This window comes from Enhydra lutris, unplaced genomic scaffold, assembly GCF_002288905.1.
Source record: "Enhydra lutris kenyoni isolate GAN:26980312 unplaced genomic scaffold, ASM228890v2 scaffoldscaffold89, whole genome shotgun sequence".
Taxonomy (NCBI): domain Eukaryota; kingdom Metazoa; phylum Chordata; class Mammalia; order Carnivora; family Mustelidae; genus Enhydra; species Enhydra lutris.
Window position 1 is genome coordinate 1,363,223 of NW_019154173.1, and position 23,601 is coordinate 1,386,823.

A 23,601-nucleotide genomic window follows, 5' to 3' on the forward strand; every position below is an offset into this window, starting at 1 on the left:
GTCATGGGGTCTTCAGGAAACTCGCTTAATACAAAGACTGGGGATGGCTGGTGTGCCCATACAAGAAGTGGGATCTTCAGCAATGTGGAATAAGGGAGGGGGAGTGGAAGGAATCATAAGCGGAGCAGATTGGGGCTAGGAAGGAAATAATCCAGTCGCACAGTGTTACTGGCGGTCCAGATCTGCTCTTCCCCCTGCTCCATGTGGCGGAAGGCTGACCCATATGGACTGCGCTCACGGACTCCCTCGCCTCCTGGCTTCTGGTTGTGTTTGGCACCGGTTGGGGGTTGGTGGGCGGGAGGAGAGGGAAGCTGGAACGTTCATTCCCTCTCTCCACTGAAGGCCACGGTGCCTTATAAAGCATCCTCTGCACTCAGTTCTCTATCCTTGCCCTAGGTGGGTGACAGCGCCCTGCTGTTACTATCTCCCAGGTATGACCCCATCTCTTGTGAGTGTCCCACTCTCTACCCACACCTTTGTAAATAACCCCTCTAGGAAATTCTCCCCCACATTACTCAGTTTGAGGGTGCTGTTTCCTGCCCAGACCTTCACTGATAAGCCTTGGTCATTTTTGTACTATCTCCTAAGCCCGGAGTGACATCGGCATCACGGTAGCATAGGACGTCCCTCCATTTTGTCCCTCAAGCCCCTAGCATGGTGCTTGGCACCTGGTAGGCACCCAGTAAGCACCAGTTCAATGAATAAATTAATGAACTTTGGTGAGGACAGCTGGGTAGTCCAAATTCTGATCATCGGGAGTTTGAGGAGGATAAATCTGGCGAGCCGAACAACACTAGGGTAGGGAGTAGGATTGAGAAAGAAATTGAGCAAGGATAGTATCTAAGACCCTAGTCACCGACTGGGGTTCAGGGCAGGGTCCAGATGTGCGTGCAGAGGGACCGAAAAAGCAGCAGTGCTCAGTTTTACTTAATCACTGGGATTTTGGCAGGGGAGAGCGTGCTGGCTGATCACTGAAAGTCTGGGAGCTATTGAGCAGGGTAAAGGAGTCTGATTCACTAGACTGGGATAGCTTGAGGACTCCTAACTATTCTTTCAGATAGGATATGTCTTGAGCTCCTTGTTCTGCTTTTGGCAATCAGCAAATGATCTTTAGGACTTAACTCGGTTTCTATCATTTTCTTTTTGTGGGAGGGAACTCACACAGTAGCCAACAGTTAACTTTTTCACTATAAAATAATGAGTGGCTACATGGGTAGGGGTTGAGAATGAGGGCATTAGAATCAGACAGACTTTTATAAGAATCTTCACTTGAACATCCTGGACAAGTCAGAACTTTTCTGAGTCTCTGTTTATGTATTTTAAAAATGAAGGTGGTGATAGTGCTTTTCTCCTTGTGTTGTGGTGAGTGTTAAATGAGATAATTTACGCCAAGCACTTAGAACATTTCTTGGCATGCAGTAAATACATAGTGAATGAACTTGAGCTTACATCTGTGTTAGTATTTCTCTTTCTGTTTTTTCATGGGTCAGTCTCTTGGAGTCTGATTAGCGCTAGAGCAACTAACACATAAATTAAGTTTCAGAACCCGCAAAACAGAGGAGGCCATGTCTTCGAGATGCTACTGCCATCCTTCCCTATCATATTTCTATGCCAAACACTAGCACTGGCTGGTGGAGGACACTTACCTATCATCTGGGCTTTCCCAGTTCGGGGTCCATGCTTCCGTAATGGTGCTTATCACATTCTAACGTGTCTGTTTCCCCTACCTGACAGTGAGTTATGGCAGGGCTAGGCACAAGAGTAGGGGCTCAGAAATACTCGTGGAAATTTTTTAAAATAAAATGTCATTTGCATATATCCTCCTAGGACCTTAGCCTCTTCTGAAGAATAAACTGGGCACTTCTTTTAGGACGGCAGGGCACCTGCTTCCTTCCTCTTGTTCCAATCCCTATTCCTTCCATTCCCAGACACCTGCCTCCTGCTCTGAACAAGTGTTGGAAAGCAAATATGGCAGAAATAAATACCATTCAAGCAGTGCCTACACTGCAGGGAGCCCATAAAAGGAGAAGGCCCCTCTAAACTGGAGATCTGTTTATTTTGCAATTAACAAAAGGTCAGGAGGCCTGGCATAGAATCCAAGCGTTACTCTGCTGTGATAGCAAGAAATGTGGGGTTGGGAAGTTATAGCTGGGGATTTGGAATTTTTATTATGAATTCCAGGAAGCCAAAGTTTTCTGGGCAATATGTGAATCATGGCAAAGCATTCTGCCATCCTTTGACCCAAAGTTAGCTCCTTTTTGGTGATATAACAAGGTCAGTAGGTCATGGGAGCTCTGCCGCGTTACCTTAAAATGACCCCTTTTGAGGATGTAACAGATTATTAATCAGGAGCCATATCAAGGAGCTATGGCTAGGGAGGAGCAAGCTTTCAACCTTTGATTTAGGAGCTGGGAATTTACAGTTCTCTTTCTTCTGCAGGGCCCTAAATTGTCTTGACATAACTCTAACAGGAACATTCGTCCGGCGGGCGCTGTCTTCACCACAGGGCATTATGGGATAGTGTCCGTTCAAAAAAAAAAAAACAAACAAACAAACAAACAAAAAACACCGCACTGAGCACCTACTATGTGCCAGGTACTGAGCTCGGATGATGGAGACACACAAAAGACCAAGACGTTGTCCTCTAAGTACTTGAGGCATGCAAAGGGAAATGCGGTCCGTTGTTAGGGGCGGCTCCATGTGGAGCATCACAGTGTCACAGCTCAGGGCAGAGTGGGGCCGCAGGCCGAGAGTGGCCCATCTTGTGGCCAGGGAAAGGGCCAGGGACAGGAAGCACTTCACAGAGGAGGTGATGGATTTCAGTTGCCCGAAGGAAAAGAATCCTTTTAAATAAGAACGGTGCCTCCCTCAGATTCTGCCGCTGTGGCCACGGTATCATGGATCCTCTTCTATGGGCTTGTAGCTACTCGTGCTCTGAAAATTGGTTTTGAAGTGTTAATTGTAAGATTGTGCATCTCAAATTCATTGACTTTGCTTTTGAAGCCAACATGCGTATGCTTTTCTGTCCCTCCGTTAATGCATCTATTTGGTTGCTTAACAATGGAGTGTTTCTGTACTACACGTGTCATCTGAGGACGGAAACTTCTTGGAAGGGGAATCCCTTTGTTGTTAGAAGCTGCCTGCCTCGTAAGCTTTTTTTTTTTTTTTAAAGATTTTATTTATTTGACAGAGAGAGAGATCACAAGCAGGCAGAGAGGCAGGCAGAGAAAGAGAGGGGAGGAAGCAGGCTCCCCGCAGAGCAGAGAGCCCGACGCGGGGCTGGATCCCAGGACTCTGGGATCACGACCTGAGCTGAAGGCAGAGGCCCTAACCCACTGAGCCACCCAGGCGCCCCGCCTCGTAAGCTTTTAAAGCTTATTTCTCGAGGTGCATGCTGGGAGGTGAGCGAGGATGAAGTATCTGGGCTACAAAGCCCCATTCAGAAGGCCTTCCCCTCTGACCACCAGTCCGTCATATATCTGACCAGAGGCCGGCCAGTGGAGCTCACATCTCCACAGTCTCCACACTCCCTTTCTGTTGCCTAGAACCAGAGCCGGAGGAATGTCTCTGGTCCTTTTTCATTCCTGTGGCTCTCAAAATGCTTTCCCATCAGCAAGTCACAATTTCTGTGATACAGGAGGCCAACACAACAATCACCCAACATGTATATAGGAAACCAAGCACGTATTTGAAGTTTCTGCACCTGGTTCATGTCTTCCTGGGAAACTCCAAAAAATATACATCGAAATAATGTTTTCCTGCGGGTCCCTTAAATACTGAATAGCTTTTGGCTAACTTTTTCTCTTTTTTTGACCACGTGGTTTATAGCTTGTGGATCTTGGAAAACATTCTTCAAAAACAGCACGTTGGGGCGCCTGGGTGGCTCAGGGGTTAAAGCCTCAGCTGTCGGCTCAGGTCATGGTCCCAGGGCCCTGGGATCGAGCCCCACGTCGGACTCTCTGCTCCACGGAGAGCCTGCTTCCTTCTCTCTCTACCTGCCTGCCTCTCTGACTACTTGAGATCTCTGTCTGTCAAATAAATAAAATCTTAAAAAAAACCAATCTGTTAAAAAAAATAGCACATCACAAGTACTGTAATTCATAGCTGTTCTGAAGAGAGTGATTCTTCTATGATGCTTCTAAGTTATGCCCTTGAAGAGCATTTGTGCTTTCCATTTACAAATGAGTGAAAAGTAATTTAATTTGGCATTAGCTAGGGGCGCCTGGCTGGCTCAGTCGGCTAAGCGGCTGCCTGGCTCAGGTCATGATCCCAGGGTCCTGGGATCAAGCCCCACATCAGGCTCCCTGTTCAGCCGGAAGCCTGCTTCTCCCTCTCCCACTCCCCCTGCTTGTGTTTCCTCTCTTTCTCTGTCTCTCTCTGTCAAATAAATAAATAAAATCTTGAAAAACATAAGTTGGTATTAGCTTAATAATGACCTTTATGGAACAAAAAAAGAGTCAGTCCATGGAGAAAACAAAGCTGTTCGGCACTAGGCAGGAAAGTCAGGGCCCATTCTTGTTGTAATGCAACTTGCGAATGGAAACCAAGGTAAATAACAAGTGGGGAGAAATTGTCACCTATGGATCCTGATAGTGAGATGTCAAACAATGTCTCAAATTAAGAGAGGGAGAGGGGGATAAATCCCCTCTTTTGTTTCACCACTTACAAATGACTCGAAAATCTGCCTCAGCAAAATCTCATCTATTTGGACTAATGGGGGTGGGGGCAGGCAGACCAGTCTGAATTAGTGACAGGTTGGAATTCTGGAATGTTTTAAAACATGCCCTTTTATTAGCTGAAGTCTATGTGGACAATAACTCAAACTAACTGCTCGCTGTGGTTCCCAAGAGAGACCCTCAGAGACTTGCTTTCGTGACTAGATAAGACCCATTTGTTCTTAGCAGTTCCCATCGACTCATAAACAATGTGCTGAAGTCCTTAAAAACAATTTGTTCCTAAAGGAGATGAAAATGCATGTGTGATGTAGCTTAAAGAACCCTGCCCAGAAGACTCTTCCTTCATGGAAAGTGCGAAGAGATCTCGCCCTAGAATCTTCCCCACACAGTTGGTGGCACCTGAGGGACTGAGGTGTGGCTGGCCTGGTGGGGAAAAGAGACCCAGTGGTCTCTGTCAAGAGATACACAGAATACGGAGTTGGGAGAAATATCCCCATTCCCACCTCAGCCTCCGCTGGAATACTTCTGGCATCAAGGAGATCACTACCTCTGGAGGCCGGGCAGTGCACATGTCTGGAAATGGGTTTTCCTTTGTTCTTGGTTACTTGTGGGGAGGACAGCCCCCTTAAACCCATCTGCGTGTGAACTTGCCACATCAACGTTGTGTCCCCAGTCTCCTTCACTTGGGCGTGAAAGTGGGAAGTTGACTTTGGTTGCCCACCCATCTCTTTTCCTCCCCCACTGCTTCCCCTCTCGTCCCAGAACCCTGTCATATAAAACAGGGAGCAAACTGTTAGCTCAAACCCATTCTTGTCCCTTCCCGGGTAAGTATTTGCCTACTTATAAGGAATTGTGGAAGATCCTAATCCTTCCAGATTTGAAAGAAAGAACTGTAATTTTGCAGTGCATGACGGGCAATGGTGTTCGTTGATATAGTTTGGAGAAACGGATCAGGAGCCGCATCCGGGCAAATCATACCGTGTGGACAGCCTGCCCTCCCTCCGTCCCCAAATGCACTCACCTTTGCTCTGTTAGGTAATGTAAATATCCAGGTGCCTCTCCATATCTGGGTTGAATGTTTGTGTTCTCTTGTCTGTGTGGCCTTGACACGCCTGGCCACATCATGAAGGGTCTGTATTACAATGTAAACTCCAGCAAAGGACTCGTGTTTGTTAATCTTTGTACAATTCTCACAAAAGAGTGTTCAATATTTTTTAATTACACATATCATCATTTTAAATACACCTATCCTGAAATTCACCATCGTAACCATTTTTAAGTGTATAGATCAGTGGTGTTAAGACATTATATAGTAACTCTCCATTCCTCCCTCCCCCAACCCCCCAGCCCCTGGCAACCAACCATTCCACTTTCAGTCTCTATGAATTTCCCTACTCTAGACACCTCATTTAAGTGCAATCATACCGTATCAGTCTTTTTATTTCACTTAGCATAATGTCCTCAAGCTTTATACACGCTGTGGCATATGTCAGAATTTCTGTCCTTTTAAAGGCTGAACAACATTCCATTTGCATGCACAGACCACATTTTGTCTATTCATCTCTTGCTGGACACTAGGGTTGTTTCCACCTTTTGGCAGCTGCAAAAAAAAAAAAAAAAAGCCGTATTGTCATACGCATATCCATTCAAGCTTCTGCTTTCAGTTCTCTCGAGCATATACCTAGGAATGGAATTGCTGTATCATACGGTAATTCTCTTTTGAACTTTTTGAGGATAATCAGCGTTGTTTAACGAGACTGAAGAGGAGAAACATAAACTAAGATGCATCATTATATTAGAGTCTCTCTTTTCACCACGTCGTCTATTGAGTAGTTCTCATGTGCTCAGTGCTGCGTCTGAAACAACGGTCTGTCCCTATGATGTAATCTCCATAAAAGCGGGCATTTCCGTCTCTCCTCTTGACTGGCAGAGGCCCAGAGCCTAGGATAGTGCCTGGCTTTCATTCGTTCACCCGTTCAGCAAAAACTGCTGAGGATCTAGTATGTGGCTGGGCGAAATGCTCATGAGAGTGATCATGAGCCGCTGAAGAAGGCAGCGTTCCCTGTCTGCTTGGCCAAGGGACAGAGTGGATGAAAGGAGGCAACAGGGTCTTTCTCAATCACTTTGTGCCCTATCAGCTAATACTGGCAATCCCCTGCTTGCAAAGGGAGACTGGGGTGAATTTAGGACTCAGAGAGAGCAGCTCAGCTAGAAACGACCATCATTAGAGACAGAAGCCTTTTCCAAGTGGTCCCGGACAGACAGCCGCCCATTCATAATACTGAATCCATACTGAATGAAGAGGAGAGCAGATCAACTCTTCCCTTAGCAGGACATGATCAGCTCCTGGCTGAAAAATAATTTTGTTGTTGTTATTTCATTTTTGCCTCAAATCTGAGGGAGGAGATGGGGGGGCCCTGTGGCCCAAGCAGCGCCTTCGGATTAGGAGGCTCAAGAAATCAACCTACAGGTTACCTGGTACTCAGTCAACCCTAGTTAGTCCAACCAGGTTAACCCTTAAACAGCACAGGTTTGAAAAGCCCTGTTCTGTTCATGTATGGTTTTTCTTCTTCTTCTTCTTCTTCTTTTTTTTTTTTTTGCAATAAATACAACACAGTACTGTAAACATATTTTCTCTTCCATACGATTTTTGAGAGTGATCCCTCCATAACATTTTTTTCCTAGCTTACTTTATTGTGAAAATACAGTATAGAACACATACAACTGTATGTATTAATTAATTATGCGTTAATTGACGGTTTATGTTATTAGTAAGGCTTCTGGTCAACAGTTGTTAAGTTTTGGGGAAGTCAAAGGTTATATGTGGATTTTCTACTGCATGGTGGGTCATCACCCCTAACCCCATGCAGTTCAAGGGTCAGTTGTAGGTACAGAATCGTGTCGGGGCTCTCTGGGGTTCACAAAACCCTTTGGTTCCCCTCCTCTAACGTAGCATGAGAGACGCTGCTGGAACAGTGGAGCCGGGAGAGAAATGGCTAAGGTTCCTCGCGGTTAAGCCCTCACAGGCATTTTGCAATTCCACGCTGACTCCAAATAGGCCGCTTCTCCTCCCTCTTCCGTGAGCCCCAGTGATTTTCCTGGTCTGTCTCCCTACTTCTGGAACCACCGCCACTTAGTCCATTTCTGAGGGTCCTTTTCACCTCCGTCTGGCCTTTGGGGTTAGGATTAAGCTCTCTAGCTCTCCCCTTCTTGCCGTCACCCCCAATGGTGCTGATACCGCGAGGGAAGAACAAAGTCACTAGTATGGAAAACGGTGATAAAAACGCAAGACGTTTCACAAAGTTCTTGTAATCAATGTCCCTGCTGCTTTCCTTGAAGGTACCCAGAAGCCCCAGGGGTCTCCTGTTTTCTTTTATTTGTGAGGGCGGCGTTGCTTATTTCTTATAGGCTAAGACTGCACTAATTAGCAGAGCATTTGAGGCCCTCTCCAAGCGACTCGGGCCCACCGTCCCATTATTACCCACCACTCGTCCTCTAGTCCACACAAACTGTCTGCCCTCCGCAAATGGTCTCCTAATTGTTTCCCCCTCAAATAGCTGAAACTATTTTCATTCCTGTTTCCTGGTCTTTGTCCACATTAATTCTGTCAGGCTCTCTGCTACCCTTTCTTCAGGGCTTGGAGTCTTACCTTTTGTGACGACCAGGGGCCCTTGGGGGAGAATTGCCTCCTCCCTGGAATTCCAGTAATCCTTCTCGTCTGCCCCTTCCCGGGATGTGACCCACGGGAGTACATGTGTGTGCGCATGTGGAGGCAAGCGCTTCTGTCTGTCTCTGGGGCTGACACAGTGCCGTGGCCCGAGCAGGGCACTCTGTAAACTTTTCATTTCAGTGACGACGCAGGCTCTCCGAGCCGATGCCTTCTTTCCTTAGGTGGTGTTTACTAACATAAATGAAGCGCTGCTGAGACTTGCTCACGTTTTGAGAAAAGATGGGGATGGTGATGACTCAGTGGCAAGATCTTTTGGCAGAGAATTCATCTCGAAAATACTCGTACTATCCTAGCAACTTAACACGTAACAAGGGGAAACAGCCGAACTAGTCTGAAGATAAAGCAAGAGAGATTTTAGCCTTTTAGTCGGCAAGAATTTCCCTCCCTTCCTCTTTCTTCCTTCCTTTTCTTTCTTTCTCTCTTTCTTTCATTACCAAGGTGATTAAACACTGCAATGAGCTACAGAGGTAGATTATTGAGAAAATTTGGAGGGGTGGACAATTTATTCATTCATTCAAAGGAAAACTGGCAGGCAAAATAAAGGAAGGGGGGAAAAGTTTAAGTATGAGGGATTTGGCATACATCCATGGAAAACAGAGGAAGGCGGATAAAATCTTTTTTTTTTTTTTTTTTGGATTTTTTTGGTCTCTCAACTCTGTATGGCTTCCCCAGCAGGATGAAGAGCCTTGTGGAGGGTGGGGCTCCTTCTTGACTGTGTTGTAGAACCATCAAGAAGGCCAATAAAATAAAAAAAGGCTGCAGATGTTTTTCTCCTGGAGAAGGGATTGGAACGGTTCCTGAGGAACTGTTGGTTAATGGCGATATACTTTCAGTCACGAAAAGATACGGAGAGGCTGACAACTTTAGTTCTGATATACCTCACCCAAAGGAGTGTAAGGGCTGGGGCGTGCCGAAGTACATACTCTTACAAAGAAGGGGGGCATCAGGGCTGGACAGACACAGCCTCGCACAAGGGGCCGGACGGGAAGTCGGAGACTAAGAAGTTGTCACTCAAGGAAAAACAAGAGAACAAAATGAAAATGTTAGAGGGACACTCACTACTGAGAAAGCAAGTTTGGAAGTTTGTGATTAGATTCTTGGCAGAAAGTACAGACAATGTGGCATTTGTTGTTGTTGTTGAAAAAGCCGAAGATCACATCCAGTATCTCCAGTCCTAGAAACATCTGATCTTGGACTTGCTTGTTTGTAATATAATTCTAGGTGTCTAAAGAGCAGGAATCTATATTTGTAAGAAGTGCTTCTGTTGATTCTTAAGATCAAGCAAGTGTTGGAAGCGCTGTCTTGTAGTAGAAGGAGTTCTGGCAAGGTGTTAAAACAGCAACAAATGATTTCACTTGGAAGAGAAGTCATACAAAAGAAAGAAGGGAAAAAGGGAGACAGGATGGGAAATTTGATTGGGGAAATAAACAATCACTTTTTGCCCTGCTTGCTCCTGAAATTATTTAAGCCAGTAGCAAAATTATACTATGAAATAACTGAATTGCTTACTGTCGGCTTGGTACGACACCTGTGTTCTCTCATTTAACGCCGACAACAACCCCCATGACGTGAGAGCTGCTGCTCTGTCCACTTTACAGATTGGGAAACTGAGACTTGGGGAAGGGAAGCTAGGAAAGGGCATAGCTGGGATCCAAGCAGAGGCCTCTGCTCCTCTTAATCGTGTCACTAAACTACTTACAGACATCAAAACAAGCCAACCCCAAAGCCCAGAAACCACAACAGAAGATACAACCAAGGGAAGAGGTTTGGATGAAGAGAAGATAAGGGAAAGCTCAGTAACACTGATTGGGTCCTGTTCATTGATTACAAATGTGGCTGTGCACTTTCTAACAGCCAAAAGAAAAAAAAAAGGAAACGTGTCTTGATTCAGAGCATCCATAAGATAAAAAGCAGACCTGCTTTTTCAGGAGCGACATTACAGCTTCTGATAGAATTTCCTGAGAGACATATCTCATGTGGATCCCTGAAAAGAGGAGCAGTGCTTCTATTGAAAGGATCCCCCCCCCAAGGGAAAAGGACATTTTGTAGTTTCTTCATTTTTTTTTTAAACTTGGGAAGACAAATATTGAAGAAGAGAAATCATTTAAATATGGATTATAATATTCTTCCCTTGTAAATATGTTTTACAGTTCACATTTTTTGGTAACAAAAGGGCTCCGTGTGGAGTTTTTGTCCTTGGCGATCTTAAAGAAAGGGGTGGCTATTCCCCTGGCTTGGATGCCTGAAGGCAAGGACTGGCTTAATGGGGCCCCTTCCAACTTGGGGGCTGGGATTCTATCCTTCTGTGGCTGTGCAAACACTTCTACCTGGGGCTGCTTAGCCAGTCTTAAACCTAAAGACTCAGCCACAGAGATGGCCATGAATGCTTCCATTGTGAGGATCCTTTCTGATAAAATAAATGTTTAAACACGCGCACACACACACACACACACACACACACACACACACACACACAGGCTAAAACAAAACCTCCACAACATTCGGGATTAAGACACACCCAAGTAAGACATTTGCTGTAACAAAAGTCTCACTTAGTAAATGCTTGTCACTGGGGACGGGGAGTCAGCACTTAGCACTACTCCTTTAACTCCAAGCGTTTGCTGAAGTCCTTTGTGTCTTGGATGTCAAAGAAATCTTTTCTAAGGCAGCCATCAGCACCACGTCAGGGGTGATGTTTTAAGCCTAATGTGAAAAAGAGAGCTTCTTTAAAACTTCTTATATGATTAGCACGGTTCAATGCCCTTTATGACAAAGCATGGGGAGTGCAAATAAAATTCTCTTCAGGAGGAGACCTTCTTCGGCCCCCCTTTTTTGCTTAAATCATTTCTTAGCCATGTGACACAGGAAAAAGAACTTTCACATTTCGGGGGGCGGTGGGGGAACTCAAGAGACAGAGCTCTGTAGTTTCCACTGACCCAGCTCACTCTGGAGTGGGGTGAAGGGCCCCCAGGAGCCTTCCGTGGGGGGCCCGGAGAGAGGCCGAACCCCGGGAAAGGCGAGAGAGAATCGAGCTCACGTCTTGGAGTGCGTTCGGGAATGTTCTGTGGCGAGAGCGAACACAAGCCCCTTTGCCTCTGAGTTTGTTTGAATCTGCGGCACGGCCAGGAAGAAGGCACACGGGAGGTTTCTGTAAAAAAGGAAAGAGGTGCTCACGCAACAAAGAGGGCTATGTCCACCCCGCTGTTGAGGGACAGACTTCATCCTTGCCACAGAAGGTGTCACCCTCTGGAGTGCTTGCTGGACTGCTACTCTAACAGGTTTTCCCTTTATAAACAGAGGCCGGCTGCTTTGGCGTTATCTACTTGATTCTAAAATAGCTCGTCAATTGAATAGCGTTCAGGTTGTTTATGCACACACAAGGCCCTTTGGAAAAAAAAAAAAAACACAAAACCTTTTCATGTCGCCAAACGGGCATTTTGAAATCAACTAATTGGATGGTTGTCTGAATTCAACTCGTTGTTTTAAAAATAACCAGTTGTTCCACTGAATTACATTTTTTTACCCCCAAGCCAATTGGTGTGTGTAGACAGAGCTTGAGTCAATCCAGATGGCTGGCTGCATTTTTGACTTGAACTGACTGGATGTTTTGTGGTCAGACATATACAGCTCTTGATAGCCACTGGGGAAATGGAGTGGACGGGAAGAAAGGTGTAGCAAAGTTAGGAGAAATTATATCAACAAAAGTTTCCATCTTGAGGGCCGTGGATTCGGACATTTTTCTGCAATCAATCCTCAACACACACGCACGCACATGCACGTGCACACACACACACACGTGCGCGCACGCACACACACACACGCGCGCACACACACACACACACACACATAGTTAAGAAAACAGAAATAAAGTAATAACATCCCTCCCAGCTGGCTCGGCTCACGGCTGTGGGTCTTTTCTTTCTTTCTCTCCACGAATTTCTTCACTGCTTGGGTGGCCTGGCAAGTCAGCTTCATAGGGTTAGCCCCCTCGTAGGCTAACTTTTCCTTCCTGTGGGGAGCTCTCCTTGGAGGGATTCTGTGCTCCTCTCAGTCTGTGAAGGCGAGGTAGAAAAAAGGGCTTCGGCCAGACCAGTACCCCCTAATTCCAAGCATGAGGCCTGACTCTGACCCGTGGAACCACTTTTCCTCAGGGAAGCTGTGGATTTCCTGTAATGAATGTAAGCGGCCCTCCTTACGCAGGCATCACTACTACAGTCGGAGAAATTCTGAGTTTTGTATCATGGATAGTCTCCGTAATTAGCTATCAAATTCCACTGGCCCGAGGAAGTGCGATTTCAGAGGCTTTCAAAGGCTTCTTCATTCGGACTTCTCCTTTTGATTTCATTTACCTTTCTGATAACAGGATGAAAGCAAAACAGAGCCAGACTTTCCCTGAACCACTTGAGGCTTTGCATGTACAAGGAGGAAAATGTTCTCCAAACATTTAAAATCCAACTGCAAGGTGATTTCCAAAACATCTCCCAGTTTCAGCGCCCCCCCACCCCCCCCCCCCGCCCCCAAATTCCAAGTGAATCGTTACCAACGAACTCGCTTTTCCATCACCAACACTGTAGCTTTTCTATCTTGTGCAAAGGTCATTGTTTGCAGTAAAGGGAAGAGCAACGCAAAACAGTTCTGAAACCTGGCCCAGTCTATATGGTCTCCGACTTTTCTCTCTCATCTAGTAAATCCTAAATTGGCATTGTGTCTCATAACATGGCATTTTTCAGGCCTGGCTCTCGAAGGTGAATATCGATTCCCCTGAGCCTTTCAAAGACATCTGGATAACATTCAAAAGTTTTTGCCTATGACATTTAGGTTTTAAACCACTGCCACATGGCTCGTTGGGAGTTTTTAAATTATTTTATCTTTTAGAAATGGACGGGGAATGACTTGGGTTATGGTCCCGTCTCTGGGGCTGACCTGCTATGGGATCTTGGGATCATCACGCTACGTCTTCGAATCTCGGGGGTTTTCTCATCAATGTTATGGAGGTAATAATACTTCTGTCCGGTCTGTCTCGTGGGGCTGTTGGGAAGAACAATCCGGATAAGGTACGGGGAAGCCCTTTGTGAGAAGCATGAAGGCTTAAAACAAATGTAAGAGAGTTGGAAAGGAGACAAGTTAACTGGGGTGATTAGGCAGTCCTGGAAACCGGGCCCCTCCTTCTCACATCCAGAGGCATGTTGTCAGGGCCCCAAATTACCCTGCGTGGCACCATCACTTTAATCCCTGTTTCTTGGATGTAAACACCCCGAAAGATCAAATTCTAAGAAAAAAAAGATGGTCTGAATGGATATATTGCCTCAGTTTGAAGAACGCATAATAAGATTAGTACAGGGGTAAGGAAACTTGGCAGGCTTAACGTTCTGTTAATATCAGCGACGCTGTGAGTGTGTTAAAGGTACATCGTTAATAGTGCAATTAAACAAACTCAAGTGAGACAGATATTCCCCGTGGATTTCAGAATCATGGCTGGTTCAGGTGCAAACACAACGGCTCAGAGAAAGAGCTCTGTTGATCTGCTCATCACAGAGTCAAGAATTAAACAGTGCCTGTGAGAAGAGACAAAGGGACGATAGGCAAATCCATCCTTCATTCTTTGATTTTTCTCTTTAACCGTCTCAGGGTTTCCCATTCTTGAGTGTTGTAGGGGCATCTGATAAACCCCAGATGGTTTAGAAACACACAGAATCCTGCTTTATATTATCATCTTGTCTAGCTGCCGGCGTGTGATTAAATGACCTTTTTGCCATAGGAGCAGTTACACTGAGGAAGATGAACTTTCCCTTCCACATGTGGGAGAAATGTTTTCCCTGCACAGATAGACCATCCGCCGAAAGCCTGGCATTGTTTCCAGTTGTCAAGAAATCATTGGCCTTTTTCCTCTAAAGAAGAGTCAATTCGTTGCCTAGTATCGAGCAGAAAAAAAGAAAAGTAAATACAGCATGATATTTATGTACAGCAGTAAATTAGAAACGGTATGAGTGTATGTGAATACAACTGTGGAGTTTAAAACTGGGGTAGATTTGGCTGCAAGCTCAAGTTTGAAAGCCTTTTTTTTTTTTTTTTTCAGAAGTGAATTTGAGCTCCTGTAGTTACATCCAGGAAATACGAGCCATTACGAAGGCTGGGAATTGAGGGTAAGGCCAAAAAAAGGGTCTGGAAATGTAATTGTAATTGGGGAGGCCAAATGACAGAGGTTAAGCCCTGGGAAATGGAAAGGCAAATCGGTGTCTGAGAATTCCTGGGCCTGTGGCAGGTCTCTGGCTGTAGCCTGGCCATCGTACCCTCCGCACTGGACCTGCTTTAAGGGAGGCTGCTGGAGGGTTGAGCTGGAGCCAAGAGCGTGTACTTAAAGGAGAGCCTCTGAGAGCACATGCTCCCCTCAAACTTCTGAATCCTATAAAATCTTGATAATCTGGCACACCCCAAAGCTGGCACTGTGGCAAACCCAGCAGTGAACTCGCAAGGAAAAATGCAAGATCTCAGTTAGGCCTGATCACTCTGGTGGCTAAAAACAAAACTGGGTAAGGACCATGAGGGTAAGAATTTTGCCCCAATTGTTGTATCAACAGTGCTTGGAACCTAGTGACAGTTCAATAAATGTTGTTTGTAAAAAAAAAAATAAGGCAATCTATATTAAAAACAAAAAGCAAACAGAAAACCTGGCTTCCATGGCCCTTAAAAGAAATACTCTTCAAGTTCATAAGATAATGTGAATATCTACAATGTACCAGACAATTTACCTATATTATCTCTAGTCCTCGCAAAGACCTTGCAAGGTTATGTTTCTCCTAGCATATGGAGAAGCCAAAGGAATATTGCAGTGGACACCAGTATTCTACGATTAACACTATATTAACACTGTATTTGTGTTATCACATGAATTTATCTACCCATCAATTCATCAACCAAGGTTAAGCTTTTAATTCTTGTTTTTTAAAAGAATTTATTGATTTATTTGACACACAGAGGGCACAAGCAGGGGGAGCGGCAGGCAGAGGGAGAAGCAGGCTCCCCACTGAGCAGGGAGCCTGATGTGGGGCGCTCAACCCCAGAACCCCGAGATCACAGCCCGAGCTGAAGTCACACGCTCAACCAACTGAGTCACGCAGGCACCCCTTTAATCCTTGTTTTGTAAGTGAAGGCTCAACTGGGAGGGCAACTGGCCTAAGGTCACCTAGCTAGTAAGTAACAGAGCTGGAATTTGGACTCAGGACTCTCTGCCTCCAGAACCCACACTCACTCCCCCACGCTGCGGGGACTCTTGTGATCCCCGTGTTGCAACATCAGTTAAGGCAAGTAAACTAAAGAGCGGGATGAAACTGACCTGTGGTTGAAGTTACTAGTGACGAGTATTGACAGCAAAGGAACAGCCCAGGAAGGGCCTTTCATTCCAGGATTACAATTTGTAAAAAGCAGACTCATGCAGGACGGTTTGGAGCTCTACATGTTCGGTAGCATACATTAAAGAGGAAGGGACAAATCATCACAGGGGATTTTTGTTGCGCTTGTTTTTAACAAAGCAAGTTTCATGATGTGTCATGGGTCCAGCACAGACTGGACTCCAGTGAAACACCATTTCTGTATATTCACAACCTCGTACACAAGTTAAATATGAGCAAACAAAGCAGCAAGAATAGGTTAGATTTCCTATACTTTGCTTAATAAGGCAGGGAAATAGGCAAGACATTTCAGAAAGATTTCATAGAAAGGATTGACACAGGTCTCTTGACAGGGAAAAATTAATAATAAACCCTCTTAAAAGTTTACTACCATCATTTCCAGGCAATATAGTAACCTGTTAGACCCCCCAAGCAGCGAGATTTAGATAAACATAGTCTCTTACCTTTAGTACTTTACAATCTTCAGGAGTCAACATCAAAGCTCCAGTCACTTAAAAATTTTAATGACGTAATTCTAAACATCTCTGACTGAGATTTCCGGAGATAAAGAAAATACAATCGAAGTATGTCTGTTTGTGTCACCACTCTTGCAATATTGCTTACAACAAGCATGCCTGGGCTGCTCGTTAGGAGAAAAATTCGATTCTAAATGTTGCACACACTACTTGGATGAAGAAGAGCACCGACGGACCAACAAATATTTCTCAGGACTCTCCTGTGGAGATTACACCCCCAATGCTGGGGTGTGTGTTGTGAGGGCTGCGTTCAGGCATCCATTCTACACATATGTGGGGGTCCGCGATGCTCTAGGTACTATCCTCAAAGCGACATATAGAAGTGTCAGATTCCTTCCTTTAAGGAGTTCAAAGTCACAGAAACACAGACTCAGAGCTGGAAGGAATCTTAGAGAGAATATAGACCACCTTCCTCAGTTGGAAGTTAAGGAAGCTGTGGGTTCAGAGATGTTAAGTTACTGGTCCAAGGTCACAATGCTCAGAGTGGCAGAACGAGAATTAGAAACCAGCTCTTTAGACTGCTAGTCCCATGTTCCTTCCATTATTCCAGTCGATTTGGGAAGACTGGATACTCCCACGTAAAACAGCTTCAGAACAATAGCAGACAAAAAGCTGCTAACAAACCATATGGTATTAACCATGAGTTTAACAGGAGTTAGAGGAGGACTGGAGACATCCAACAGAGCTTAAATCTTCTGAGTAATGACATGCAATTTATTTATGGCAGGGGAGACTTGCTATGTTTCTGACATGTTGTAAGGATGAATGAGATGAAGGCATTCCAAGGAAGCAGTACTTCCCTCTGGATCTTATCATCTTGCTCTAAGAAGATATGTTTTGGTACACAGGCTTGCATCTCCTTTATTTACAACAGAAAACATGATATAAAATTGGCGGTGGGGGGATAATCGGTAAAATAAAATATGAAAGCTGTGGAGTCCAACTTCTGTTTTGCAATTTACACCAACATCTACCAAGACGCAAAATCTCACGAAAACTATATTTACTCTCTTCTGAGCATTGCTGAGTAAAAGTGAGCCAGAGAAGAAGAATGTTTCTATGGGGAAATTTTTGCAGGATAAACCTTTTAGTTCAAAATTTATCTTCAGATGGACTACGTATTACCGGAATGTGTTTATGTGTTGTGATTTTAATAGGAACTCTCTATAAGTAGGGAAGGTGGGGATTTATTTTTGTAAAGAAAAGCATCACAGGGCTTTATTTGAAAACTATTTATGAAGTGACTACCATGGCACTGGGCCCATCTTAGGATTCCTTTATTTTATATTATTTTTATTTTCTATCTGACGTGTACAAATACTTGGAGAAACTACAATAAAAATGAATGACTAGAAAAACTGAGAAATAAAACCAAGATACAGGACCATTTTGAAACAATTATGAGATTCAACAGCGGGACCAATTCATCATGGGCTTCCATGTGGCTGCGGTATCAAAATGCTATAAAATTTTCTAAAGGCTTACTCTCCCTTTTTGTACTTAAATTTGGCACAAGCCGGCAGTGCAGGGACCAGCACAAGCACACAGACCACACTTTGAGTAGCGCTGTACTAGAGGAAATAGAGAAGTGTAATGAAAACCCACGCTCATCTAAAGCTTACAAGTCATGATGGAGACAATGGTTCCTCCAGGTGTTGGTATCGCAAATTTGGCAGACGCTGGGCTTAGCTGGTAGGGTAGAATGGTTTGGTATGCTCTCCCCTTCCTTTAGCAGCAGGCTCCCACCACTCTGTTGCTCAGGAACACAGTTCCTCATGGATAGATAGTCTTTATGATGACTATAGAGTTAGGGCTGTGGTGGGGATGGCCCTTTCTTGAGAGTTGCCACTTTGGAAATTCCCCGAGACTTAGAACTGTGGATGGGGTTTGGGAAGTGGGATGGGAGAGGTGGTTGAGAAAGCACGAGTTGCTCCCTGTGGTGGTGGCTGTCAATTTTCCTCCCCCAAATTGCTGGGAATTCAGGGAGCTCTGAGGATGAGAAAGGACCCTGATGGAAGGAAACAACGTGAGAGGTCAACAGGTTGGAGGTCCTCTGTAGACCTCCTGGAGACCTAGGATCCAGAGCATAAAGACCCAGGGGGGAAAAAAAAAACAACACAGTAAAATTACTTATAGGTTCTACACACCATACGACAAAATAAATATATTACATTACGTAAAACACTGTGTTTTTTGGGCCACGGTAATTCAAACCAAAGCAAAGGATGTGTGAATTGCCATGTGGCACATAAAGCCAGGCTTCAGGCATCACCAGACTTTCGATTTAATGCTACCATAGTCTCAACTACCCAACTACAAACCCCTTAAATTGTTTAGAAAACCAAATATCTTATGCGAGAGACAAAATATTAGCTATAGATAGATACACTATATCTGCCCAATCAAAAAAAAAATCAATGGACTAGGGGTATGAAGAAATATGTTAGGAATCTAGGTCAATATCCCTCATACAGAGACAGAACAGAATAATTTTTTATTTATAGTAATCAACATGATGCCACAAATAAAAATTTCAATAGTTCCCCCCCTCCCAAGTCTCAGACTCTAGCTTTACAAGAACCTCAGTATATTTTGTGGATTTACTGAGGGCTGAGCATAGTCCCCAGTCTGAGGAGAGGCTATCCATCCACAACTCATAATGCAAGCATCTCAGCCGGCCCTATTAATTTTCCATACACACGGAGCCAAACTCTGCCTGGGATTATTATGCAATTTTCAAAATGGCTTTAAGTCTTTCAACTTACAAAGTTACCATTTACATTGCACTGGCCTGCTGGCTGGGATGAATGAATGAACACTCTTTCCCAAAGGACCATAATTCATTCTCTGATCATAGCTTATACATTTGGGAGAATTGGGATCAGTGTGCCTGGCGCCTCCCCTCCTCTCCACCCCACAAAGGAGTCATACACTGCAAGGGAAGGGGAGACAAAGTGGCTGTGTGCCACGGAGTGCAGAGGTGCAGCTAGGGAGGTGTCGACTGGGGCAGCAGCGGTCCAACGTATAAGCAACTGTCTACATGATGTGATTTCAGGTGCACCAAAAAAGGCCTCATTGCCCCTCAGTTTAAACACTCCCTTCCCACTGGCGAATGCCTGGAATTCCACAGTTTGGAGAGCTCTGTTCCTTTGGCTTAAAGCTTTGATCCCTGTTAAAATACCCGTACCCCTGGGTGGGCAGCCCCATTGTATCCTATCAGGCGGATAGACCATAGGCAGATGAGTCCGAAAGTTTCTTTTCTGAAAGCCGGTCTTGAGGGTAGCGGCAAGGAGGAGAAGGCCCTGTGCACCTGAGGGGGTTGGGGAGCGGAGGGCATCCTCTGGGGGTTGGGGGGGCAGGCAAAGGGAACCGGGCCCAAGACAAATCATGTGTGCGTGTGTGGCCGTGTGCACGGCTGCGGAAGAACCCCTCCCATGGCGGCAGCTGCTGAGGACCCTTTCTTAACTCTTTCCCAGAAACCTTGATTTATGCTGCTTTTGGAGCCATGGAACTAGACCCTCCTCCCAGCTACAGCGAGATAATAGCTGCCGGCTACAGCTGGGAATTCTCGAATTCTTTCAAACTGGAGACTAGGAACGAAAGGTGAAGAAAAGTTCTTCTGAGGTCCAAAGAGGAAAATGGGGCCCAACGGTGTCATCTAAATGCTTCCAGTGGGGCCCAAAAGCACAGAACCATGAGTTGTAGAAAGCGAACACTCTCTCGGTCCGCACACCCTTTTGTGTTTCTCGACTGATTGTTTCTCTTTGTCTCTTCCAGCTGGAGTAAGAATGAGTCACTGGCCTGACTCCTAATGCAAGGAAGGGAGCCTTGAAGGGGGTAAGATGGTTGTTTATGTAAAAGAGAAAAAAGAAAACCCAATCTTAATTCACAGTCACTCATCTGGGCAGTGGAGAGTATGGAATGGGACGGATTTGAGACTTCGGGAAAGGAACTGGATGTTTGTCCGTCCTGGGTTGATAGCTGTTCCTGCCCCAAAGTCTGATCTCCCTTGGGGTCTGTTCGAGTGCCTGAAATTCTACTGCCGGAGTCATCGCTTGGGGGCCGGAAGGCCAGAAAGTCTTTTAGGGCCCCTTACAAAAATGGAACCACTTCTTAAGCGCTGCACATTTTATTCACTCCGCGCTTAGGTTGGGTCAGAGCCTGGAAGAAGCTGCTTGGAGGAGGGGCAGACGTTTTGAGGCCAAAGATATAGTCCTCCAAACTTCGGGTCCGGTTTGCCTACGAGCTAGTCCAAATCCTGGTCATTCACATAGCACCCCACAAGTTTTGCCATATCGTCACGTTCGCAATACACTTTCATGTTTTTCTTCGAGCCAGCTCACGTTTTTATGGAAGGCAATTTGTGCCAGCTCTGTCTACTTCGCTTTGTCCTAACGCAGTCATGGGTTAGGGGCACTGCTCATGTATATATTTTTCTAACCCACATTAAAATAAATATCGATGAAAATAAAACCCAAAACCTTCGCTGGCCACCCCCATCACCAGGGATTCACACACTTTACTTTGGGAAGCACTGCTCTGGCACATAAAGAAGTTTATATTAAAAATAGGTCTGTGTCCCTCATTTCAAGGTACTCAATACCCAGTAGTTGAAAACAACTGTTGCCTTTGTAGTTAGTTGCATGAGCTCTGGAAGATCATGAATTTATGGGAGGTCATGTCTTCCTCTGCGAGGTCATGAAATTCAATCAATGCTTGCCTTCCAATCTGCCCTTTGGTCGCAGGGCTCCACAGGTGGAACATATCAAACTCACCAGCCAAATTATGACTCTTAATTGGTGTTTCTTTTAAAGTGGATATGTCATTTGTCAAATGTTCAATGCAGGCGCAGGCCTAGCCCCAGGCAAAATTATGAAGTAGGAGAAGAATGCCAGATACATAGGCGGCACTCAAATGTTTGTTGAAAAAAGAATGAATGAGCCCTCCGTCCTTGACTCCTCTCCCAGCCCCCACATCCACCAGGTCACTAAGCCTTTTTCATTCTCCTCCCAAATACCGCTGTTAGGTTCCCCCCCCCCCTTCCACATCGCCTCTGCCCTGGGCCTTTAGCGCTTCTGGTCTGGATGATTTTCACAGCATTTTAACTGGCTTCCAGGCCTCTTTCTTCTCCAAGCCATTCTCCACAATCCACAAAGTTGCTGCAGAGATCTTTTCCTCAGGCAAATACGATCATGGCATCCTTCTGCTTAACATTCCCTTAAGGGGTTCCCCCGGCTCCTTGGCCTGGCTTCCAGGCTTCACCACCTGGTCCTTGCTCGCTCTCCTCGGCCCGGTGAGCTCTTCTGACCCGTCCCCCATCCCCAGGTTACTTGTACTTCCCACCCTCCAGTGGGGCCCTACAGGCTCTCCCTCCTCCGTCTCTGTTCCTGCTGCTTCTTTTCCCTCAGCTCCTTTTGGCCTTGTAAGCCTGAGTTTAGGGCACCATTTCTTCTGGGAAACTGTCTCTGACCTACCCTCTCACCCCTTAGAACCCTGCCCTTGCTTCTGTCTTATCACTGACCATGGGCTGTGTTAACATTTTCTATTTGGTTGTTTTCCCCATTCGACTTGTAACTCTTTGAAGTTAAGTACCAAGGGTTAATCTTTGGATCCTGGGTGTCTGTTTCCATCGCATGTGTCGGGTGCATAGTAGGAGTTCAAATATTTGTTACTGAATAAAGGAATGAATGAAGGAGTGAGCTCCTCAGCAACCTGACCTGTCTTTACCTCTTTCCTCAGCCCCCAATTTCTGGCACATGGCCTTCTCTCCCCTGGCCTGGCACTCCGGGAAAATTCGTGGCGTGGAGGCTCTCCCTTTTCTTTCCTTATCAAAACCTACTTTTACCTAGATCAGAAACAACATGATCAGAGGATAAACGAATCCACACTGATAAACTAATCCACATGTTAAATCATGTCATTGTATGAGAACTTTTTGAGTTCCTACCCCGTACAAGGCACCGTGCTAAGACGCATGTTGTGGTGGGGGGGGGCGGTTCACAGAGGAGAATAGGAGAGTTAAAGATCCCTACTACCTACGAGCACATGGGTAATGACTAAATGCATTCCTCCTTTGAGAGGTATTTCAAAGAACTGGATTTCTAATGGAGAAATTTAAGCAGGAGAGGTGGGGATTTGGGTCTAGGAGACAGTTCAAACAGCCTTTTCTACTCCATCTACGAAACAGGCAAGCTCTGGCTCGATGAATCTGCTGTGTCCAATGATTTTCTAATGAGTTAGGCTGGCGTTAAGCCCCAGGTTATTTTGTTGTTACCAGTTATGCTTTGCTTCGAGAAGGGTCACCCGGGGCTATCTTGCAGGAGACAGATTCTTTTAACATTCTGGGATTAGGTGCTTTCTCTGACTTTGTGTGGCTCTTTGGAATCAAACTCAGCAAATCCCCCAGGCTTGTAGACTTTTTAGATACAGGAGTCAAAGATGAGGCAGACTGTGAACCCCTCGGTGGTCGCCAGCTGCCCCTGAATGTGACTATTCGTGGGTTGGGTTTGAGAACCCGGCCGGGGCTGCTGCGTTGGGAAGACCCTTTGAGGGAAGCCCCTGGAAGAGAGCAGGAAAAGGAGGTAGGAGGATTTTGTGAGGAGGAGGAAGACCTCGGGTGGCTCCGGTGGCCAGGGGCGAGCTGGACCGGACTGGCAGGAGGCCTATGGCAAAGCGGAGAGGCCCCCCTCACCCCACCCCCCCCCGAGGCCAGTGAGCCTCCGCGCACCCCGAGGAAGGATGGAGAGGTTGCAAAAATCCTGAAGGGAAAAGCCCTGCCGGCTGTAGGCCAATGAGCGGCGGGAAGGAGGAGTGAGGCTGGGGAACTTCTCCCAGAGCCAGTCAGAGGGGATGGCTGCTGGGAAGCCAATCAGCGCGCCGGAGCCCGCAGCCCCTCTGCAGTAGTTATGCCAGAGCGCCCTGGGTAGAGCGGCGGCGAGCGGGCAGCTGGGCTGGGCCGCCAGGAGCCACTGCACGCGCTCGGCGCCCTCCTCCCCGCCGCCCCCGCCCGGTCCCCGCGCCGCCGAGCCCCAGTCCACCCCGCAGCCCGGCGCCCCGCACCCGCAGGCTCGCCGCCGCTCGGCAGCCACCGCCCCCTGGCCGCGCGCTTGGCCTCGCCCCGCCCCGCCCGGTCCCTCGTCGCCCCGCCCCGCCCGCCGGCCCCGCCCCGCCCGAGCAGCCGAGCCGTTCCCGCCCTCGCCCCGCGCCCAGGTAGCTGCGAGGAAACTTTTGCTGCGGCTGGGTAGCGGCACGTCTCCCGCTCCTCAGGGTCG

At 46.3% G+C, this 23,601-nt stretch overlaps 1 pseudogene; it reads right to left on the bottom strand.

The window, feature by feature from the left end:
- LOC111162142 overlaps positions 1-19,537 on the bottom strand; it is a 74,388-nt pseudogene extending 54,851 nt beyond the window's left edge.
- Between the last annotated feature and the right edge of the window lie 4,064 nt (positions 19,538-23,601).